The sequence below is a fragment of the Elephas maximus genome, chromosome 3, assembly GCF_024166365.1.
Source record: "Elephas maximus indicus isolate mEleMax1 chromosome 3, mEleMax1 primary haplotype, whole genome shotgun sequence".
Classification (NCBI taxonomy): Eukaryota; Metazoa; Chordata; class Mammalia; order Proboscidea; family Elephantidae; genus Elephas; species Elephas maximus.
The window spans coordinates 34115281-34123303 of record NC_064821.1 but is presented as its reverse complement, the minus strand read 5'-3'; the positions used below and the strand labels follow the sequence as shown (position 1 = coordinate 34123303).

General features: G+C 36.1%; 1 pseudogene; it reads left to right on the top strand.

Moving 5' to 3' along the window:
* The first annotated feature begins 3202 nt into the window (after positions 1–3202).
* On the top strand, positions 3203–3920 carry LOC126071231 (olfactory receptor 7A10-like; annotated as a pseudogene).
* Positions 3921–8023: the final 4103 nt, after the last annotated feature.

Genomic DNA, 8023 nt, shown 5'->3' with positions numbered 1-8023 from the left:
TTTTTAACTTTGCCTTGATGTTCAGAGCTCCTAGCTTGTCATAAATACATTCATTTCAGTTAATTTTTCGGGTCCTTGTTGTAAGAGCGTTCGCCGGAAGCATCTGGCTATTCTGCCATGTTGGCCCCACTGGGGCTGTTGCTCTTGATTCTCCTTTCACACTTTGAAGTTAGAGGATGTCAGATGCTGCTTCCGTATTATTTTTAAAGAATCCTTGTCATATTATCTCTGATATGATAACTAGACTTATGGTCAATAAAGTTTTCAGAAAAGGACCACCGGAAAATATCTGGAGTTTATTTAAGTCACTTGCACCCCCATCATTTCTAATAGTCAGTAAAGCAGGAGATAGAAGGCACAAGACATTGCACATGAAGTCACACACAAAGGGAATAACAACCCCAGTTTTTTTTTGTTACTTTTATCTCTGCTTTCTGCATTCTGTCTCTCTCTTATCTTTTTCTCCCCTTATCACTTTTCTCTGTTGTCTGACATTTTTCTTTATTCTCCTACCCCATCTTGAAATACATTAGTTGAATTTTTTGAGCAACTGTGGCATTAAATGATCTACCAGATAGTGTAAAAAAATCCATTTTTTATTTTTTGAAATGCATTTCTATTTACCAATGCTTATTGTCAAAATTTAGGAAAATGTGGAAACATATAACATTTACAAGTCACGTCAAAGATCAACATTGGAAGATAAGATTTTATTCATCAGTGATGTAGCGCCATACTAAGTGTGTGTATATACGTTTGTTATCTTTTCTTTTTCTCAACCATATGCTGATAAGTGATGGACTTCCTATCCAACCAAAATCTGTATGACCTTGAAGCTTTTGAAAGTCATTAAAATCTTCAAAACTGTTTGACAATTTTATAGGATAAAATATTTTCTGAGCTGTGAGTTGTGAATACAATCTTGAGATACACTGTATAAGATTAAGATAAATTTCATCTTCCTTTGTCTGTATAAAAAATTCTCATGTATTTCTCTAAGTAGATAGACACTTTCTTTCCATGATAAAGATATGGTATTTTACATCTGCCACAACATATTAATTAGAAAACATTTAGAAGCCTGTCCATTAAAATCAGGAACAAATAGCATATTTTTAGGTTCAACTTCATTATAGTTCCTGAAACAATATAAGGTATTAAGAGAAGCATAACAGAAATACAAATGATCAAGATTATGCTCCAATGTTAGTATTGGATAAATTTACGTAAAGCTTACACCTAATACTTACATAAGACTTCTACTTGTAGACACTGTCCCAAGTGGTTTCCATATGTAACTCAGTTATCCTTCTTTAAAACACTATAGGTGCTACAATGATCTCAATTTTACATGAAAAAAGAAAAAGAAAAACAAGCAGAGAGGGGTTAAGTAACTGTCCTGTGGTCACATAGCTAATAAGTGCCAAGAGTTTGGATTCAAAACTTTGTAGTGTGATTCCAGACTTTCCACTTTCAACCAGTATGTTCACCATCCCCTCCATAGGGTTGGTCTTTGAATGTGTGGTTGGAAGTGGAAAGCTTCCAGGGTCTGAGGCAGCTTTTCTCTCAATTATTCCTGTAATGCTCACTGTGTCTCTTGTGTGAATTCCTTTCTGCATATCTAATGTAAATTATTCTTTCCTCTCATTCTATACAATGTTTTTCTATGCTTCTCCACGCCCTGGGCAGAATATGAACACCACAACTGGAGTTCCAAAGTCCCACTTAACTCATCGTAATCTCAAAGTTTCAATTCCAAATTCCATGGGTGTGGGGACAGAGAGATGGTGTAAGATGCTCATTGGGCTATCTTCTGTCATGTCTTCTCCTGACCAATGACTTTGACAGTATAAAGTTGACTTCAGGGGCCCATCATAGTATTTGTGAGACGCAGTCCAGTTCTTAGGTGGAGGACGTCCTCGTGACAGATATCCCAAAGTTGCCTTTTCAATTTAGACATCAGAATTAATTGCAGCAGATGAAAATCACAAGGATGCAAATTTCAGCTTTTGGAAAAGCAATATATTTTCATAGTTAAGCAGGACGTAAAAGGAAGAACACTTAAAATGAGAGACTTCTTATCCCTGGAGGCACCCACTGTCAGCTAGATCAGTGCTTCTCATACTATACCTGTATATGAATCACCTAGTGTAGTGGGGTGAATTGTGTTCCCCCAAATGTCTGTCCACTTGGAGCCTCAGAATGTGTGACCTTATTAAAGAATAGAGTTAATTGTGGATCTTGTGATGAAATAATTTTGGATTTAGAGTTGGCTCTAAGTCCAGCGATTGATGTCTTTATAACAAGAGAAGAAGATACAGAGACACAGAGAGAAGAAAGCCACTTCAAGATGGATGTGGAGATTGCAGTGATGTTTCTACAAGCCAAAAACACCAAGGATTGCTGGCAGGCACCAGAACCTAGGAGAGAGTCTTCAGATGGAACCAATCCTACTGATACTTGGATTTTGAACTTCTGACCTCCTGAACTGTGAGAGCATAAATTTCTGTTTGAAGCTACCTAGTTTGTGGTAATTTGTTACCTAGAAAAATTATCTAGGTAATTTGGCATGCCTACGAAACTAATACGCCTGGAAACTTGTTGAAATGGAGATTCAGGTTCATTAGGGGCAGCCTACTGACTCTGCATTTCTAACAACCTTCCAGGTAAGGCTGATGCTGCTAGTCATGAACCACACTTGAGGAACAAGAAGCTAGATGTTTCTATGTAAGAGAAATGTATGTAGAAAGAATGCTGGCTTTGTGAGGTATAATTAGGGATTAGTTTGCTAAACTGGAAGGGTGGACAGAGGTGGAAAGAATGGCTACATTATTAATCTTCTGAATAGTCAGCTGAACCTGGTCTATTGACAAAATATAGGTTTTTATTTATTTTATGTGTCAAATAAAATACTTGTATTTACATTTATTCATGGAAAATTTATCATCTGTAATAGTGCTGCTGGTTGATGATGCCTAATTTTGTTTGTAAAGTATTGTTCTTCTTGTCACTTTCTTGAAAGTCACAGCAGCTACATGGAACCAGGAAACCACACAGAGGTTTTAGAATTTATTCTCCTTGGACTCTCAGAAGTGGAAGAACTGCAATCTCTTTTTCTTGGGCTTTTCCAGTCCAACACTTGGTCGCATTTATTGGGTACCTTCTCATCATCTTGGCCACCATCCCTAGCTCCCATCTCCACACTCCCATGTACTTCTTCGTCTCCAAATTTTCCTTTGTAGAGATATGTTTCACCTTCACCACTATCCCAAAGATGCTACTGAACATCCACACCCATAATAAAGCCATCACCTATCAAGGCTGTTTTTCCCAAATGTATTTTTTTCCCTTTGTGCAGAGTTGGATGTTTTTCTCCTTTCTATACTGGCTTACAACCAGTTTGTGGCCATCTGTCACCCACTGCAGTACACGGTCATTATGAAACCCAGACTCTGTGTCTTGTTGCTGCAGTTTTCCTGGATATTGGGTGTTCTGGGCTCTCTGCTACTTGGTTTACTTGTGTTGCGCCTGTCCTTCTGTACTAACTTGGAGATTCCCCACTTCTTCTGTGAAATCAATCAGGTTATCTAACTTGCCTGTTCTGACACCCTTCTCAGTATTATAGAGATGTACTTTGCAACTGTGGTGCTGGGCATTATTCCTCTCCCTTCTGTCGTATTTTCTTATTCTCAGATTGTCTCTTCCATACAGAGAATTACATCAGCGAGGGGAAAGTATAGGCATTTTCCACTTGTGGTTCTCACCTTTCAGTTGTTTATTGGTTTTATGGTACAGGTCTTGAGGCCTACCTCAGTTCTGCCACTATCCAAAATTCCAGGGCAATGGCAATATGCTCAGTGATGTACACCGTAGTCACACCCATGCTGAATCCATTTATCTACAGCCTGAGAAACCAGGATACAAAAAAACCCAAAGCCAGTGGCGTCGAGTTGATTCTGACTAATAGTGATGCTGTAGGACAGAGTAGAACTGCCCCATAGAGTTTCCAAGGAGCACCTGGGAGATTCGAACTGCCAACCCTTTGGTTAGCAGTCATACCACTTCACTACTATGCCACCAGTGTTTCCTTTGAAGGGCCGAAAAGTCTTGTTGGGATTGTCACTTTAAATGAGTGACAAAAAAATGTTACCCTTAGGGCTGGACAAGAAAACACAAGTATCTTTGAACCAAATTGGCATTCAGAAATTGTGATTTTGTGTGTGTGTGTGAGCTGTCTTTGACTCTCCAGACATTTCTCGCATTTTATGTTTTTATTTTCCTAAAAGTTGTTTCCAAATTTGGAACAGAACTAACTAGAGAGTATCTACTTGTTTCAAGTGGTAATGATTATTTCTAAAAATATACTGTTTTCAAATTCATTTTCTCTTTCATGGTAGAACTATGATGAGGTATAAAAATCTTGGAGATAATAAAGACTTGTAGCTTAAATTTTTGTTCATGACTTACTGTTTATTAGAATGTTGAGGCCTCCTTTATTAGACTTGAGTCAACTTTTCCTTTCTGTATCCCTGCCTTCATGCCATTTTTTATAATTTAGACTGTAATATGCTTAATTATTTTATAAGTGTCTGAGGCATTTTAGTCCTCACACTCAGAGCTTTTTCTCTTACTCTTCATTGACTGGTGTGAAAATTAATAACATATTATGTGAAACTGAATGGTAATAAAAACAACATGAAATTTTCTGCGATGCAGCTAAAGAAGTGATTTGAGGGAAATTTATAGCTTTAAGTACTAATGTTAGAAAAGAAGAAAAGTAAATCGATGATCTAAGTTTCTACCCTAAGAAGCTAGGGATAAATTATAACGTGAACCCATAGCAGGTACAAGGAAGGAAATAATAAATGTAAGTTAAGAAGTCAGTGATAAGAAAAAAACAATAACAAAAAGACTTAATTAGATTCCTCAAAAATGCTAATAAATGAACAAATGTTATCGAGAAGGATCAAGTAAAAAAAGGGGAAAATTACAATACTAGTATCAATTTTTTAGTATCGATATGATCATTACAAATGCTCAGACATTAATATAACAGTAAGAAATTACTGTAAATGACACTATGCCTATAAAGTTGACACCTTGCATGAAATACATTCTTGAACAACAAAACCTGATAAAACTAACTGAAGAAGAAGTAGAAACTGTGAATAACTCTGGACTTATTTTTTAAATCACATTTGTAAACCCAAACTATCACATGAAAAAACTCCATGATCAGATGTTGTTACTTGTGAAGTCTCTCAAACACATAAGGTAAAAATAATGCTAATCTTATACAAACTCTTTTAGAAACTAGAGAGGAAAGGACTCTTCTCATTATACAAGATCAGCATAACTTTGACACCAAAAACAAACAAACAAGCAAACACCATAAGAAAACAGAATTGCAGACCAATATCCTTAATGAAAATACCACCAACCCCCCCCAAATACCATTACTGTTGAGTAGATTCCAACTCTTAGCAAACCTCAACAAAATTTTGACAATTGAAAGCAGAAATATGTAAGTGCAAAGTTGACTCAACATTTCAAAATCAATGTAATCCATCATCTCAGCAGACCAAAAGAGAAAGCTCTATGATCATCTCAACACATGCAAAAAAAAAACACTTGATAAAAGTCACCATCCAAAATTCAACTCTTAGCCACTAAGAATAGAAAGGACCTTTCTCAAAATGATCAATAGCGTGTAAATCATATTTAATGGTGAAAGACGGAAAATCTTTCCTGTAAGATCAGAAACCAGGAAGGAAACCAGTGCTTGGTCTATATGATTCCTTTTCAAAATTGTATTGGAGGTACAATAAAATAAAAGTTAGGAAAAGTTGAAAGGAAGAAATAAATCTACCTGCAGACAGCATCATTATATACATAAAGAGCCTAAAGAAGACTATAAAAAAAAATCTTCAAGAATCAATAGAGAAATTTAACAAGATTGCAGGTCACAAGGTTAATACACAAAATAAATTATATTTTTGTATACTGGTATAAACTGGAAAGTTAAAATTTAATAATAGCATATACAATCACACCAAAATATCTAGGAATAAATATTTAAAATGCATGCAAACTCTTTACACTAAAAACTATAAAATATTGCTGTGAAAAATTTATGCAGACTGAAATATAAAGGAATATACACCATGCCCGTGGCTTGGAAGATGTAATATTGTTAGGATGTCAGTTCTCTCAAAAATGACCTATCACATTCAATGCAATGCCAAACCAAATTCTGACAGTCATTTTTGTAGAAATTGAGATTTCTAAAATTTATATACAAATGCAAAGAATCTAGATTAATAAAAAAAAGTGGAAAAATGAAAACCAGCATTGGCAGCCTTATATTACTTAACTTCAGGAATTATTATAAAATTACAGTAATCAGGACATTGTGATACTAGTTTTAGGACATACAAGTACGCCTCTACAACAAAGGAGAGCCTAGAAAATAAATCTACACTTACACAATCAATTTATATTTTAAAAATGCCATGATAATTCAATGGAAGGGGAATAGTGTCATAAACAAATGGTGCTGGAACAACTGGCTAATCACAGATTTTAAAAATATGCCTATAATATCATCCCTTGCAAAATACAGAAATGAATTTCAAAACGATTAAAGGCCTAACTGTAAACACTAAGACTATAATGTTTGTAGACAAAACTTAAAAAGAACACTTTGTGATTTTGGAGTAGCCAAGGTTCTTAAAAATAAGGCAGTAAGTATAAAAGAACAACATTACTAAATAGTCTTCAAAAGACACCATTAAGAGATGGAGACAATATCAGGATACAAGAGAGATACACAAAAATCAGTTGGATTCCTCTACTCCAACAAGGAGAAATCAATACCATTTACAATAGCACCCAAGAAGATAAAATACGTAGGAATAAATCTAGCCAGAGATGTAAAAGACCTATACAGAGAAAACCACAAGACACTACTGCAAGAAACCAAAAGAGACCTACATAAGTGGAAAAACATATCTTGCTCATGGATAGGAAGACTCAACATTGTGAAAATGTCAGTTCTACCCAAAGCAGTCTACAGATAAAATGCAACCCTGATCCAAATTCCAAAGACATTTTTTAATGTGATCGAGAAAGAAATCACCAACTTCATATGGAAAGGTAAGAGGCCTCGGATAAATAAAGCATTATCGAAGAAGAACAAAGGCCTCACACTACCTGATTTTACAAATTATTACACCACCACAGTAGTGAAAACAACCTGGTATTGGTGGTACAACAACAGATACATAGGCCAATGGAAGAGAATTGAGAATCCAGACATAAACTCGTACACGTATGAATGGCTGATATTTGACAAAGTCCCAAAGTCCATTAAATGGGGAACAGAAGGTCTCTTTAACAAATGGTGCTGGCGTACCTGGATATTCATCTGCAGAAAAATGAAACAAGACCATACTTCACAGCATGCATAAAAACTAATTGAAAATGGATCAAAGGCCTAAATATAAAATCTAAAATGATAAACATCATGGAAGAAAAAATAGGGACAACATTAGGAACTCTAATACATGGCATAAACAGAATACAAAACATAACTAACGACGCACAAACACTAGAAGAGAAACCAGATAACTGGGAGCTCCTAAAAATCAAACACTTATGCTCATCAGAAGACTTCACCAGAGGGGAGGCCAAGATGGTGGAGTAGTCAGTTGCTTCCTGTGGTCCCTCTTACAACAAAGACCTGAAAAAACAAGTGAATAGATTATATATGACAAGCTAGGAGTCCTGAACATCAAAGGCAAAAGTTGAGAAATAGAAATGAGTGGCAGGGGAGGGAGAAAGAGCTCAGAAGCAGCGAGGAGTTGCCAGACCTGATCTGGAGGGAACTGGCACCCAGCAAGCTGCTTCTGCTGGCAAGAGTGTGCTGAGGCAAGCAGTGACATTCAGGACACATTTTCCACATCAGGAGAGAAGGAGTGCCCTAGAGTCTGTTCAACTCTTCAGAATAAGTGAGAAGTGGCCC